We start from the raw sequence: 15,941 nt of genomic DNA, 5'->3' as shown, positions 1-15,941 counted from the left end.
AAAGTTTCCTTATGGCAGATGATATGGTTGGAACAAAATAAAACTAGAAATTTGTCAGAAGACCCTTAAAGGTGATAAAAAAGTGATAGAAGAGGAACAATGCAAAATGAATACAAAAGTCAGTATCCTTCCTGTATATCAATGACAAACATAATGAGAACGAAATTGTGGAAACAATTCCAGTCACAATGCCCTTAAAATATATAATAAGACATTTTGAATTAGCATACTTTAAATTTACACTATTAAAAAACATAGCTGTGAAGTACCCAAGAACAATCCTAAATACATGAAAGACCTTTGAAATTGATGTTTTTAAAGACCCAAGACTTAAAAATGGAAGTTTTTAAAGTTTTGTGGATAAGGAGGTAAAAAGGTTTATTTTGCTAAATTAATAATACTAATGCAATAAATCTTGAATTAGAAAATATGAATACACCACTTTTTCATTGGATTGTTTGGTGTTTTGGAGACTAGCTTCTTGAGTTCTTTGTATATTGTGGACATCAGCCCTCTGTCAGAGGTGGGGTTGGTGAATATCTTTTCCCAGTCTGTGGGCTGCCGTTTTGTTTTGCTAACTGTGTCCTTTGCTTTACAGAAGCTTCCTCAGTTTCAAGAGGTCCCATTTATTAATTGTTGATCTCAGTGTCTGTGCTACTGGTATTATGTTCAAGAATCCATCTCCTGTACCAATTAATTCAAGGGTATTTCCCACTTTATCTTCTAATAGGGTTAGTGTGGCTGGATTTATGTTGAGGTCTTTTATCCATTTTGACTTAAGTTTTGTGCAGGGTGAAAGGCTTGGATCTATCTGTAGTCTTCTACATGTTTGCATCCAGTTATGCCAGCACCATTTGTTGAAGATGTTCTCTTTGTTCCATGGTATAAATTTGGATTGTTTGTCAAAAATCAGGTGTTCATAGGTGTGTGGGTTGATATCAGGGTTTTCAATTCTATTCCATTGGTCTACCTGTCTATTTTTGTGCCAATACCAAGCTGTTTTCAGGACTTATAGCTCTGTAATAGAGCTTGAAGTCAGGGATGGTGATGCCTGCAGAAGTTCCTTTATTGTACAGGGATGTTTTGGCTATCCTGGGTCTTTTGTTTTTCCATATAAATTTGAGAATTGTTCTTTCAAGGTCTGTGAAGAATTGTGTTGGGATTTTGATGGGGATTGCATTGAATCTGTAGATTGCTTTTGGCAATATTGCCATTTTTACTATGTTGATCCTACCTATCCAATAGGATGGGAGATCTTTAGATTTTCTGGTATCTTCTTTAATTTCTTTCTTTAGAGACTCAAAATTCTTATGGTACAGGTCTTTCACATTTTTGGTTAGTGTTACCTCCAAGGTATTTTATGTTGTTTTTGGCAATTGTAAAGGGTGATGTTTCTCTGATTTCTTTCTCCACCAGTGTGTCATCGGTATATAATAGGCCTGAGTGGATTTTTTGAATTAAACTTGTATCCTGCCACTTTGCTGAAGGTGTTTATCAGCTGTAGGAGTTCCCTGGTTGAGTTTTTCGGGTCACTAATGTAGACTATCATATCGTCTGCAAATAGTGAGAGTTTGACTTCTTCCTTTCCGATTTGTATTCCCTTGATCTCCTTTTGTTGTCTTATTGCTCTAGCTAGGACTTCAAGGACAATATTGAAGAGGTATGGAGAGAGTGGATAGCCTTGTATTGTCCCCAATTTTAGAGGAATTGCACTGAGTTTCTCTCCATTTAATTTGATGTTGGCTGTTGGCTTGCTGTATATTGCTTTTATTATGTTGAGGTATGTTCCTGTTATCCATGATTTCTCCAAGACCTTTATCATGAAGTGGTGTTGGATTTTGTCAAAGGCTTTTTTGGCATCTAGGTTTCCCAAAAGAAAATCATGTGGGTTATTTTCCTCAGTCTGTTTATATGGTGGATTACATTGATGGATGTTCATATGTTGAACCATCCTTGTATCCCTCTACTTGATCATGTTGGATGATTTCTCTGATATGATCTTGTATTCGATTTGCCAGGATTTTACTTAGAAGTTTTGCATCAATGTTCATGAGGGATATTGGTCTGTAGTTCTCTTTCTTCGTTGTGTCTTTGTGTGGCTTATCAAGGTTATTGTAGCCTTGTAAAAAGAGTTTGGCAATGTCCCTTCTGCTTCTATTTTGTGGAACAATTTGAGGAGTATTGGTATTAGCACTTCTTTGAATTTCTGGTAGAATTCTGCAGTGAATCCATCTCGCCCCTAGCTCTTTTTGGTTGGGAGACTTTTGATGACTGCTTCTATTTCCTTAGAGGTTTTAGGTCTGTTTAATTTGCTAATCTGTTCTTGATTCAATTTTGGTAAGTGATAACTGTCCAGAAAATTGTCCATTTCATTTAAATTTTCAAATTTTGTGGAGTACAGGTTTTCAAAGTATGACCTGAAGATTCTCTGGATATCCACAGTGTCAGTTGTTATGTCCCCCTTTTCATTTCTGATTTTGTTAATTTGCATGCTCTTTCTGCCTTTTGGTTAGTTTGGATAACGGTTTGTCTATCTTGTTGGAATTATATTGCTTCTTTGAATTGTTTTCTTTGTTTCGACTTTATTGATTTCTGCCCTCAGTTTGATTATTTCCTGGCATCTGCTCCTCCGGGGTGAATTTGCTTCCATTTTTTCTAGAGCTTTCAGCTGTGATGTCAAATCTCTGGTGTGGCTATTCTCTAGTTTCTTCATGTGACCACTTAGAGCTATGAACTTTCCTTTTAGTACTGCTTTCAATGTGTCCCATAAGTTTGGGTATGTTGTGTCAACATTTTCATTGAATTCTAGGAAGGCTTTAATTTCTTTCTTTATTTCTTCCTTGACCCAGGAATGTTGCAAATGCGTGTTGTTCAATTTCCATGAGTTGGTAGGTTTTTTTTTTTTTGCACTTTGATTTGTTTTTGATTTCTATCTTTAAAGCATGGTGGTCTGTTAAGACACAGGGGATTATTCCAATTATTTTTTACCTGTTGAGGTTTCCTATGTTGCCGAAAATGTGGTTAATTTTTGAGAAGGTTCCATGTGATGCTGAAAAGAAGGTATATTCTTTTGTGTTTGGATAGAAAGTTCTATAAATGTCTGTTAATCCCAATTGGGTCATAACTTCTGTTAGTTTCTTTGTCTCTTGTTAAGTTGCTGTCTGGTGGTCCTGTCCAGTGATGAGAATGGGGTGTTGAAGTCTCCCACTATAACTGTGTGAGGCCTTATTTGTGATTTGAGTTTTAATACTGTTTCTTTTACGAATGTTGGTGCCTTTGTATTTGGGGCATAAATGTTTAGAATTCAGACTTCTTCCTGATGGATTTTTCCTGTGATAAATATGAAATGACCTTCTTCATCTCTTTTGATTGACTTAGTGTGAAGTCCAACTTGTTAGATACTATGATAGCTACCCCAGCTCGTTTCTTGTGTCCGTTTGATTGGATTATCTTATCCCAATCCTTTACTCTGATGTAATGTCTGTCTTTGAATTTGAGGCATGTTTCTTGTATGCAGCAGAAGGATGGATTCTGTCTTTGTATCCAATCTGTTAGCCTGTGTCTTTTTATAGGCGAGTTAAGACCATTAATATTGAGGGAAATTAAGGTCCATTGAGTGTTTATTCTTGTTTGTTTTTGGTTTGTTGTTGGTACTGGTATTGTAGGTGGATTTACCCTGCCTTTTATCTTGTGTTTTTGTAGAGTGAGATTATCTATTGTCTATGTTTATGCGAGTGTAGTTAATTTCCTTAGGTTGGAGTTTTCCTTCCAGTACTTTCTGTAGTGCTGGATTAGTGATTACATATTGTTTAAATCTGGTTTTGTCATGGAATATCTTGTTTTCTCCATTTATAGTGCATGAAAGTTTTTCTGGGTATAGAAGTCTGGGCTGGCATCCATTTTCTCTCAGAGTTGGTAGAATATCTATCCAGGTCCTTCTAGCTTTCAGAGTTACCATGGAGAAGAAGTCTGGTGTAATTCTGATAGGATTGCCTTTATATGTTACTTGGCCTTTTTCCCTTTCTGCTCTTAATATTTTTTCTTTATTCTGTATGTTTGGTGTTTTAATTATTATGTGACAAGGGGACTTTCTTTTGTGGTCCACTGTATTTGGCGTTCTGTAGGTTTCTTGTACTTTCATTGGCATGTCTTTCTTTAGGTTGGGAAAGTTTTCTTCTATGATTTTGTTGAATTTGTTTTCTGCACCTTTGAGTTGGCTTTCTTCACCTTCTTCTATACCTATTATCATTAGGTTTGGTCTTTTAACAGTGCCCCATATTTCCTGGATATTTTGTGTTATGGATTTGTTAGGCTTCAGATTTTCTTTGCTTGACAAGTTTATTTCCTCTATTTGTCTTCAGCATCTGAGATTCTGTCTTCCATCTCTTGTATTCTATTGGTTATGCTTGCATCTGTGGTTTCTGTTGTTTTCAGCTTTTCCACTTCCAGCATTCCCTCAGTTTGTGTTTTCTTTATTGTCTCTAATTCAGTTTTCAGGTCCTTCAGCTGTTTAATTGTATTTTCTTGGCTTTTTTGGCTTTCCATGATTTCTTGCATCTTTTGGTTTGTCTTTTCTTCCATTTCTCTGAAGAATTTTCTTATTTCCTCTCTTAGGTTCTCTATCATCTGCATGAAGTTGTTTTAAGGTTGCTCTCTTCTGCTTCTTCTGTGTTGGGATATTCCTGTCTTGCTGGTGTAGAGTCCCTAGACTCTGGTAGTGTCATACTGGTTTTCCTGTAGTTGGATGTGTTCTTATATTTTCATCTTCCCATCCATTTTGACTTAAGTTTTGTGCATTCTGATAGGCCTGGGTCTATCTGTAGTTTTCTACATGTCCACAGCAAGTTATGCCAGCACCGTTTGTTGAAGATGTTCTATTTTTTCCAGTGTATAAATTTGGATTGTTTGTCAAAAATCAGGTGTTCGTAGGTGTGTGCATTAATATCAGGGTTTTCAACTCTATTCCATTGGTCTACCTGTCTATTTTTGTGCCAACACTAAGCTGTTTTCAGGGCTGTAGCTCTGTAATAGAGTTTGAAGTCAAGGATGGTGATGCCTCCAGAAGTTCCTTTTTTGTACAGGGTTGTTTTGGCTATACTGGGTCTTTTATTTCTCCATATAAAGTTGAGAATTGTTCTTTCAAAGTCTGTGAAGATTTGTCTTGGGATTTTGATAGGGATTGCATTGAATCAGTAGATTGCTTTTGGAAAGATTGCTATTTTTATTATGTTGATCCTACCTATCCAAGAGCATGGGAGATGGAAGTTCAACTTTTGGCAGTATTTGGAAAGTGATGTTCAACTCCCCATGTGTGAAGTAGTGAAAAGATTCTTAATTATGAAACAGAGAGAAATCTCTAGCTTTTGAAGATGAAGGTGCTGAATAGCTTCTCCTGTTTCACAAGAGAGACTCCTGGAAAGGACACTTGAGCCTCTTGTCAGTTTGGAAGAAATAAGTATCAAGGAGGAAAATGTGTGCACCATGACATCAGCAGTCTCTTCTGTGGAAATTCTATTGTATCCTGCAGAGGTCTTGGAATCCTGTGATGTCACTACTGTTGTAGCAACACCAAGTGCCCTTGGGACATTTCTTTGGTGCCTATAAGGTTTACCCACAGACATGTGGTCAAGACTGAGAAGGCTACTGGGGAGAGCAAGTGAACACCATAGAGATAACAGAGTGAAGGACAGGGAAGAACGCCCTAGGTCTCCTTGGAAAATATGGAGAAACAAATGGTCCTGGGGGAGAAGCAGTGAGTCCAGGGAAGGGGCTGGGGAGCTTTCTGGATGTGGTAGCTTGAGCCTTCCAGGGCTAGGGCTCAGGAACTGGGAGCTTCTTTGAGGAAACAGGCCTATGCTGCTTCTTTGGCTTCCTAAAGAGCAGAGCCAGGATCAAGGATTCTTGATGGTTAGATTGGCAGAGTCAGGAATTGACAAGGCTATAGCTGTTTTCCTAGGGATCCTCTGGTTTCCCTTTGAGTGGAGAAGCAGGAACAGAGGAATCAGTACGATTTCAATACCACCACATACTTCATCCCCACTGCAGTCCCTTTATGGTGTGTGCCATTAATAGTTGGGAAAGGAAAGTGTCCTGGCAAAGCCTGAGGTTCTCATCCTTTACATCACAGCCACCAGCAAGGCAGGACCCACCAAGTTCTGCTGTCTTCCAGTGACCCCTAAGATTTCCAAGTTCCTAGCAGTTGATGGCACACAGAGCTCCAGTTCAGCAGGAGAGCTGTTAGAGACAGTGGACCTGGGCAGACACTGTTCCCCTCCTACCTTCCTACCTTTTGAAGAAGGTAGGGTGTCCTTCCTGGACTGTCAGTGAGGATGCCTTTGTGAATCTTCTGACTAGGTTCTGCCCCTGATATGGCTTCCCCAATAACATCAGTGTCTGAAGCCTCAAGTAAATGACTTGGGCACCCATACACCAACTAAGTGATTTGACAATAGCAATTCTTCCAGGCTTATAAAAGCACGTGGCTGAGGGATCTGAAGACAAGGTACAGCTCTGAATAAGCCTGAGTAGTTTTCCACTGTGTCACTTGTGCAGCGAGACAGAGGAAACCAGATGAATTCTGAGACATCCAACTCCTTATTGAGACATGGGAGAACTGACATTCATAGATGGGGAGACTCAAGTCCAGTCTTTTAGAATTTCCTTGGGCAAAGTCTCAACTGGACAGTTTCTGAGAATGTGTCAGTGTGTCAGGTTTAACTGAGAAGAATCAGTGTGTAGAGCAGGCACTGTCCCTTGAGTACGATAATGGGTATTACTAAGATACCTAACCTTGTCTAGCATGGCTTGTCACTGGGATAGAACATCTGAAAGCACATAGTTTGCTAAACAGCACTCCTTTGTTCTGGGATCCACCAAGTACATTTGTGAAGCCACAGTCCAGATTTCTGGAGAATTTGCTATCCAGGCTGAACATGGCTCTAAGCTCTTCATTTCAGGACTGTCAGTAAATTCAGAAGTGTGAAGTGAGGCTTTGCAAACACTCTAGGGCAAAGGATACATAATTACCTTCCTCTTGTGCCTTTGCCTGACCTTTTGGTGATCTACTGATCTTTAAGATGGATATGTCACCTTTCCTAAGGGCATGTGCACTGTCACAGGTGGCTCCAGATCTAGGAATTTGGTTTTGTGAGCTCTAGGTGAAGCACCCTAGTAGTGACAGACTACATACTCTCCCCATGATTGTGACACATTTGATTCTCTGAAAATGGCTTTACACTTATGTGTCTGGCCTCTCCCTGGCCATTCAACTTTTCTCAAACTCGACTGCAGGAATGATCAATAAGTCCTCCTGCGAGTATTTGCTCTTGAGTCTGAGGGTTTACCAGGTGAGCCCCAGTCCTCGGCATCTCCAGTCTGACATGCCACTAGTCGATTACACATTTACTAAGATCATGATGGCTAGAATGTGTTCGTGTTCTGATGATGATTTGGGGGCCTTTTTCATCATTAACTATGGGACATTTTCTTCATTCTGAAAGGACACCCACAATCTCCCACCACACCCACACACAGTAACAGCCTTGTGGATTATCCACAATGTATTTGTTCACATCAGGGGACTGACATTTCCTCCCCACCATTCTTACCTAATTCCCTAGCAACCTGTATTTCTCATATTATTGATTAAAGATATCTGGAAGGGCTGAGCCATTTCCTGGGACATGTTGGGAATAGACTTTCCAACTTCCCAGACATGAAGTTGTGAAAACATTCTAAAGAAGCAGAGAGAGAGAGAGAGAGAGAGAGAGAGAGAGTGAGAGAGAGAGAGCAAGTGAGCGAGTGAGAGAGAGAGCACGAGCAAGCTCTGGCTGTGTAAAGAGATGGAGCATAAGTACTTTCCTTGTGTTTCTGAGAAGGGTTCCTGGAAGGGCAGCATGGTTTTTGTTGAAATGCAGAAGAGCTAGGTAGTATGTACATGAGGGTTGCTGGAGATGACTTTAACAGCTCTTTTGCTGGAAATTCATTGTGTCCTGGATAGCCCTTTGTATTCTCTGGGATAACATCAGTGCTATGGCAACATCAATGCCTGTGGGTTATCTGTTCAGTGCCCATATACGAGTTGGCAAAACTGGTCAGGCTGCTTTGGACAGAGAATGGAGAACATGCAGAGAAACCAGACAGAGGCAGAAGAAATCTGGCCTTGAGTCTCTGTAAATATAGAGAAACAAGTTGTTCTAGGGAAGCCACACTGAGTTCTGAGCAAAGGATGGGGAGCTTCCTAAAGAAGTTGAACTTGAGCTCAGCCTTCTGGGTTTGGAGCTCAGCCACTGGGAGTTTCTGGGAAGTAAGAACGTATCCTGCACCTCTGGGTTTCCATAGAACATATCCAGAGTCAGGAGTTTCTGATGATTAGTTTACAAGAGTCATGAATTGTGCCAGCTGCAGCTGCTGTGCTGGGAGCTCCTTCATTTCATTCTGAGTGACATATAGGGACAGAAGGAACAGATTGACTAATGAGGCGACCCTCTCTGGGTAGGGAATTCTCAGTGGATTCCTTCAGATTCCCTGGGAATCTGAGGCCAGTGGAAAAGGAGGGAAACTCCTGTGGCCATGCACCAAGGCCTTAGGGATTCAGATGCTTTGGTCCTGGACACATGTGATCAGGCGTTGGTGCTACTAAGCTGTAGGGACAGCAGGACTTACCTGCCTCACATCAGGTATGAGCTGACACTGTCCTTCTACTCTACATGGCTGGGCTAGCTTCTGCCTTCCAGAGCCAGGGGACTGCCATCGGGGGTGGTGCACATGATTATTCACAGTGACTGGGGACAGATACAGAGCTCAGGGGCCCCACTTTGAGGACAGCAGCCATGCTCTTTGGAAGCTTCACTGTCTCTAGCAGTTTTTCTTCTTCAGGTTCCATCTTGGGACTCAGAGTGGACTGTCCTGGCCCTATGCCATTCAATAATACAAGTTCATTTGTCTTTACCCACCTTCAGGGAATGCTGGAGAGGCACCACCCCAACTCTCCACCTTCACTGAGCAGGAGCAGCAGATGAAAAACCTGGAGAAACTCACCCTTCAGTTACATCATATGACATGTGAGAGAAATGAGCTACGCGGAATCCTGGCCAATTATGGCAACAAGGATTTGAACAACAGGTAGTCATCATGTGCAGTGCTCTGCTGATCATCCTAACACTATAATATCAATTGCAGGTTTCTTGAGAAACAAGAGTCTGAAATTCATGTCTGTCGTCATGCATAAAGTGATTTTCTTGAGTGCATCTGAGATGCACAATTGGAGCCTGCATAGGAGTGAGATGGGGACACAGGTGGTTCTGCTTCTTCCAAATGAAAAGCAGAGCCGGTGGCCTGACTCACAGTTTGGGGATAGGAACAGTAGTGTGTGATCTCAGCATCATTCCAAGATGCCTTGACAGGTGTTGGCTTTTGAGAAAGGCTAGGTGCTGTGAGTTTGTGGTGAGTCTTTGTAATTGACCAGGAGATAATTTTGTGCTGAAACTCTTGGCAGCAACTGGAGGTGCCTGGTGTCTTTCATCCATCTCGGAGTGCCACTGAAGGCCCGAACTCACCCCTGCTTTTCTTTGGTCTTCTTCCTTATACTCTGTGACAATGCCTCCTCCTTGCATTTCTTGGGCATCCTGACTGCATGTGGTGTGTGTGTGTGTGTGTGTGTGTGTGTGTGTGTGTGTGTGTGTACGTGTACATGAGTATTTCTGGGGGTCCCTGGGAGCCTGGCATCTGTGGCAGGGCCTGAGGATTTTACATTCTCATGGTTTCCAGGTGATGGCACTGTTGAGGCCAGGAAAGCCCACTATGAGCAGCACAACTAACTCTTGGCAACTGGGCTCACCTTGGTGGAACATTGGAATCCCATGTGGAATTTATAAAGCTGTCCTGAAGTTGGGCTTCCTCCTTGGAAATACAGATAGTGTGCTCTGGCCCTTGTGCAGCAATAGGCATACGGGAATTAGAATCCCTGTTCTGAAGACAGGAGAATTTCATTATAGGTTTCTGGTTGGCTTAGATACGTGGCACAGACTTCTGAGAACTTCTTACTGAATCAATCTATTGATCTAGGCCCCCAGAGGGAGCTCATGCAGCTTGGCTCCACTCTTTAGATCTCTGCCTCTTTGGGCGTGGGAATAGGACAGGAAGTTTAATGAACACCAGGAGTTCCAAGCATATAAGTGCCAGGCTGTGGCATCTATTGGGTGGGATAATACATGACATAGCTCTATTCATGAGATCAATGCTGCCTGAATTCATGGGGTTCTTTTCTCCTGGGGCCATGACCTACTACAGGCTGAATTTTGAGCTTGAGATGCTCAAGATGGAGCATAACAAGGTGATGTCTGACCTTCAAAAATTGCCCATGGAGATGAGTGATGCCTTGGACAAGTGCAAGGGGCTGATTGAGGAGACTGAATCCTTCACGTAAGTGCCTGTTGTAGCTTGGGAGGGACCGCTTCTGCCATTGTTTGACCTGAACCAAACTGAGGAGGGCTCTGTGCCTAACCTGACTGCCTCTTAGCTAGCAGCCAGCCTTGTGGCCTTTGGACTTGTGCCTCCTGTACTCAGTTCCGAAGTGTAACAAACACAGAGGTACTCCCACCATTGTTCTGCCAGCCTTAGGAGCCCTTAGACAGACAAAGGTCTGCACCATGAAGACAATGTCTGGCAGCCCAGGGATTTTGTTGCTTGGCATGGACTTCTCAGAGCTGGTTTCCATGAGACCCCTAGATATAATTTATTCCCTTTGGGACTTCTGCCTCCTTTCTATAGTGTTTTCCCTCTTGTGGCAGATGCTTCCCAATACCATGAAGAGTTAAGCACAGGTGGAGGTTGTACCCTGTTCTCAGAAGTACAGGATCCCTTTTGGTACCAGGGTTTACAGAAGTAGTTTGAGTCTTTCTGAAATTTCATTAGTCTCTGAATTATGTAATTTGAATATTCTGTGGACTGGGCCTACCTCTGAGTGATGCTGGCTTGGCTAATGAGAGTCCCATTCGTTGGCTCTCTGGGAATCTGGGACTTTTCAACACTGGTGGTATTTGGAGGTAGTGATGTCAAACGGAGGCTGTGTGGAAGTCACCATTTTTTGTTGGTGGTTCAGTTACTACCATGGCAAGATCCTACGAGAATGTATTCAGCTGAAGAAAAATGTACAGGTGTCAAGACTGAAGAACAGATTGCTGCGGAAGGAGCAGATTGAACTGCAAGAGTCCTGTGAGGAGGTGAAGAGGCTCTTTAAGGAGATCCATGAGAAGATCTGTGACCCCTGTGCTGAGCAACATCAGGTAGGATGAACCAGCAGGGAGGGCTGCCCACCTGTCAAGTATAAACACCAAGACACCCATGTAACCATCCACCCACCCATCCAGACTCATACACACATATCATCCATTGTTCACTTCCATGACCATCACAAGTTTCCTTGGAGATTTATCCTCTTTAGGTTACTGGATGAAGGCAAGCAGACTCTCATGCACTCCTACAAGCCACAGTCCATTGAGGAGATGGGTCAGTGACATATCACACCTATATGTCATTACCTTATCAGGGTTGCTATGTAGGGAGCTACTTAGGGAAGGGTACAGAGATATCAATGATGAGGTCAGCAGCCTTTGGCTCATGTGCTTTGCTGGGTCACATAAGATGACAGCTAGGAAGCAGCTTAAAAGGATAAGAGCCCAGTGCCAATGCCAAGTGAGTGGTTCTCAATGTCAAACTTCTGGGTGCCATGCGGTCCATTTTTCTTGAATCTCATTGTGTTCTCCTCTGTTTTTTGGTTTTTTGAGACAGGTTTTTCTGTAGCTTTGGAGCCTGACCTGGAACTCACTCTGTAGACCAGGCAAGCTTGGAACGCACAGAGTTTTACCTTTTTCTGCCCCTCCTCAGTGCTCCACCACCCAACATGTTCTCTTCCTTCAGCCAACCTTGGTTCACACTGTTAGAAGTCTTAGTAACACTTGCCAGCCCCTTTTCTGTGACTTTGGTGGACATTTCTCACATTCTGGAGTTGTCAGTCTGGAGCTGACTGAATGACCATAGATGTGTGAGGACTTTGACAGGCTAAGGGCTGGAGTGACAGATTGGAAGCTTCAAGAGAACATTATCTCCAATAATGTCAACATAGTCTGACAAAGCCGTGTGCACGCCTAGGCAATTTAGTCCCCAATGGATGAATAGCAATGTTGTGGGTCTGAGTTGAAACACCAGATGTTTATACTCTGAATTCATCTGCCCATTCACCATGATGTCTTCTTCAGTTTATTTTTTGCTCACTTCTGATTTCTGTGGTCCATGTGTGATCAATGCAGCAATCTGTAAAAATGTACAATGGTGGCTATTCCTGCAGGCTACATAATGAAATCATGTGTTGTCCTGTCTTGTTCACTCCTGTAGTTACCTGAGCTCAGGTTTTTCACTGAATCTGAAGATTTCTTTCCTATCTTCTGGATGGTCAGCTCTGTTTGGCTCTCCTGTCCTCCAAGGTGGATCTTCTGTGTTGTTTTCTCTCATCTAATTGTTACAAGTTTCAATAGCTCAGAAAGAAAGGAAGGGATGTAGCAGCTTTCTCTGTCATTTATTTACCTTTATTGTTTGATATTAGTGTGTTTGGAAGTAAATAATAATCCAACATTACAGCTATTTTAAAAATGAAAAGTAGACTTCTTTCCTTTCCCTGCACAGAGCTAACACCACAGGAAATGTCTGGTTTGTCTCTTTGGCCTCACAGCATGGCATCCCACAGTGTATCTCCTTACGGACATTGTGTTGCATGGCTGTGACTTAGGACAGATTCCTCTCATAGCTGTGCAGACTACTGCATTCCAGAGTAGTACAGGTGACATCACTAACCTCCTTCTGACTGACATTGGAGCTGAATTTATATTACATGCACTGTAATCTGTTGAAACCTATCTGTGTGTTGACCATGGGCCGCTTTCTTTCTCTGGATCTGTCAAAAATTTCTGTGGAGAAGCCAGGGTAGGTTTAGTGAAGAGACTATGATGGATTACCTGGAACCTGTGGGATCAGTGAAGTTCAGGATGGATAAAGTTCATAGAAGGAAAAGTAAGTGCAGGCAGGGTAGCCGAGCCTTGGTGAGCTAGGATGCACTAGCTCCCCCTGCATTAGAAAAGGTGCTGCAAGATAGCAGTCTTCTCCTTGGCCATTCTAGAGTGGAAAGTATGTGTTGCATTTCTGTGCACTTGTGTGTGTATGTATGTGTGTTTGTGTGAGAAAGCTGGTTATTGCTTGCACAGTAGTGTTCCTATGTACATGTTTATGTGTATGTGACCATGTTGGGTGGGGCAGTTTGTGCCGGAGGTGTGTGTGCCAATGTTTCCTGTATATGTAGGGGTAAGTGCTTGCTTGTGTGTGTGTGTGTGTGTGTGTGTGTATTTCTGGACATATGTATGTTCACTTACTCATGAAATGTCTTTAATGACGACAGAGAACAACTTTATTGAGAAAGTACTGTGCCCACACACTTTGAATCAAACAAATATTGTGCACTGCTGGCCATCTACAGGCATGTCAAACTAGCTCCCCAGCACAAAAGGACAGAAAAGCGGCTGTAACTCATGGTTTTCAAGTATTTGTAGATGAAAATACTAGTGTCCAAGGAAACCCTTGCAGCAAACCAAAGGAATGTGGTAGATGTTTAGGAGGAGGCCAATGTGGCAAATCAAGGATTTCATTCCTTAAGAGATTCTGACTTGCAATGTGCTTCCAGCTGCACCCCATTCCTACAGGAGTCCACTAGCTGTGCTGTGGTGTGAGAATGGGCTGTCTCAGTGCTCCCCACTGAGACTCATGGCTGTCTAAAGCACTCACCATGTGCTGTGTCTGCAGAACTCAGCGGCTTCTTTTCATCAAGGTTGATCATTCTGAGTTGAAATCAGCCTCATGGAGGGTTGTGAGACAAGCTGGTGGCATGAAATGGTATAGTGCTGGCAGGAGGAACACACAGGTCTTCAGAAAGTTCAACTGCAACCCCCAGGTGACCCAGTGATTCCAGAACATGAAGTAGGTACCCACAGAGAAGCTAGGGGACATCAGGAATACAGCAGCAATCCTCAAAGTAGTCCTTTTTTGAATACACACATGATGTATTTAATGTTTCTTATATTATCTTATATTGAGCAGTTTAACATTAAAATTCCTAAATTATGTTGAGAAAACAGTACATATCTTGAGTACGTTATCTATATTTGCACTGCTACTCTGGAGGCAGACACATGAGAATAATGAGTTCAAATGTATCCCATCATTACTGACACCCAAGCCAGGCTTAATATTAAATAAGAAAATCTGAAGGGTATTTGCTTCATGCCACAGCTAAAGGATGTGAGTTCTTAAACCCTTGCTTTAGCTGCCATGTAGCTTTCATGATGATCCTGTACCCCTTGGAACCAAGGGCCATATTAAATCTTGTATAATATAAATCCATGAGTTTTAGACCTGAATTAGTTATTTCCTGCACTTGAAGGGAAGCATAAATCTAAAACTGATTCACTATCACTTAAAATAACTGTGCAATTGTTTCAGCTATGGAGGGAAAGGTACCCCAACTGTCATAAGTCAGTCTATACCTACAGCTATAAAGTAAATTCATTCTGGATACCTGCAGCTCTGAAAAGAAAGGTATCCTGACTGAATCATTGGATGGAATGTATCCTGGATAGCTAGGGCTCTGAAGAAAAATCTATCCTGAATGTCCAAAGTCAGGATACGCATGCTGCTGTGAAGGGAAGATATCCTGGAAAGCCACAGATTTGAGGAAAATGTATCCTGACAATCAAGATGTCAGGTTATACATGAAGTTGTGTTCCAGTGGGGGATGATCTATGATCAGGATATAGTACTCCAGCTACTCTCAGAGAAAGAACCATTAAAATGAGATTTGCTCCACGCTGCTAAGAGTTTACTGGCAAAAGTGTCCATTGCTTCTGATCTCTTCTCCACTAGGAAGTTTCCAAGCAATGATAACCATTTCTTCTTAGCTCCAGGCCAAATTGTCACTTTTCTGCTTCAGTCAATGATAGGGGAAACTGTTCCATAAATGTAGCAGTCTGCTACAGCACCAGTAAAAAGGTTTTTCTGCTCTACTCCCCTAAGTGAGATTCCCATCAATGGTATATGTTGCTTCTCTGCTACTCTCCACTGAGGAATTCTGTGTCCACTGTGTTAAAAGAAGATGTTCACTGAAACTCATTGAACAGATTTATTTGGGAGGGAGGTATTCAGAAAAGTGGCAGCCACTACCATTGTGGAAAATGCCAGCTGTCAACTGAACAATTATAAGGTTCATATACACCTTATTAGGGTCATAGGTTTTTCTCGGAGAGTGTTTTTCAGCATGTTATTTGATAAAATCTCAAACCCTGAGATTGAAAAACCATTGAGATTCGCTGGATTCCTGCTTGGGGACTTGATGATTTTGAGTTCACATATTGGTTGGATTTTTCCTCAACTGGTGGGGAATAGAGATTGTTTATTTGCCTGTGTTTTCAGGGCTAAAATGTGTTTCTTTCACTGGCCCTTTTAAACCACTTGTCTCTTATTTAAGGGTGTGTCCCTTTGACTTATTTTCAGAGCAAAAATCTCCTTCTTTCACTGGATCTGTTTCCTGCAATAGGGAGTGTTTCTTTGCTGTCCATTTTAGACTACATATAAGGCTTCATAAGTTTATAAATTCATATTTCCTTGAGTGTGTTGGAGCAACTATATACAAATAGACATCATAACGCTTGCACAGATTGTTGACACTGTCAATTTTCTTCTACAAAATAATTACTATTGTATAACTGATTGGAAGTGTGATGGCTAAAGATCCCACCAAAAACTTGATAATGAGCAGCCCTTGTTATTATTTTCAGGTACTCAAAATTGATTGTAACTTGCAACTGCTTTAACAGATTGATTTTCCACAATGTTTTACTCCT

Source organism: Cricetulus griseus, chromosome 4 (assembly GCF_003668045.3).
Source record: "Cricetulus griseus strain 17A/GY chromosome 4, alternate assembly CriGri-PICRH-1.0, whole genome shotgun sequence".
Lineage (NCBI taxonomy): Eukaryota > Metazoa > Chordata > Mammalia > Rodentia > Cricetidae > Cricetulus > Cricetulus griseus.
The sequence above is the reverse complement of the archived record's forward strand: the minus strand, read 5'-3'. Positions refer to the sequence as shown.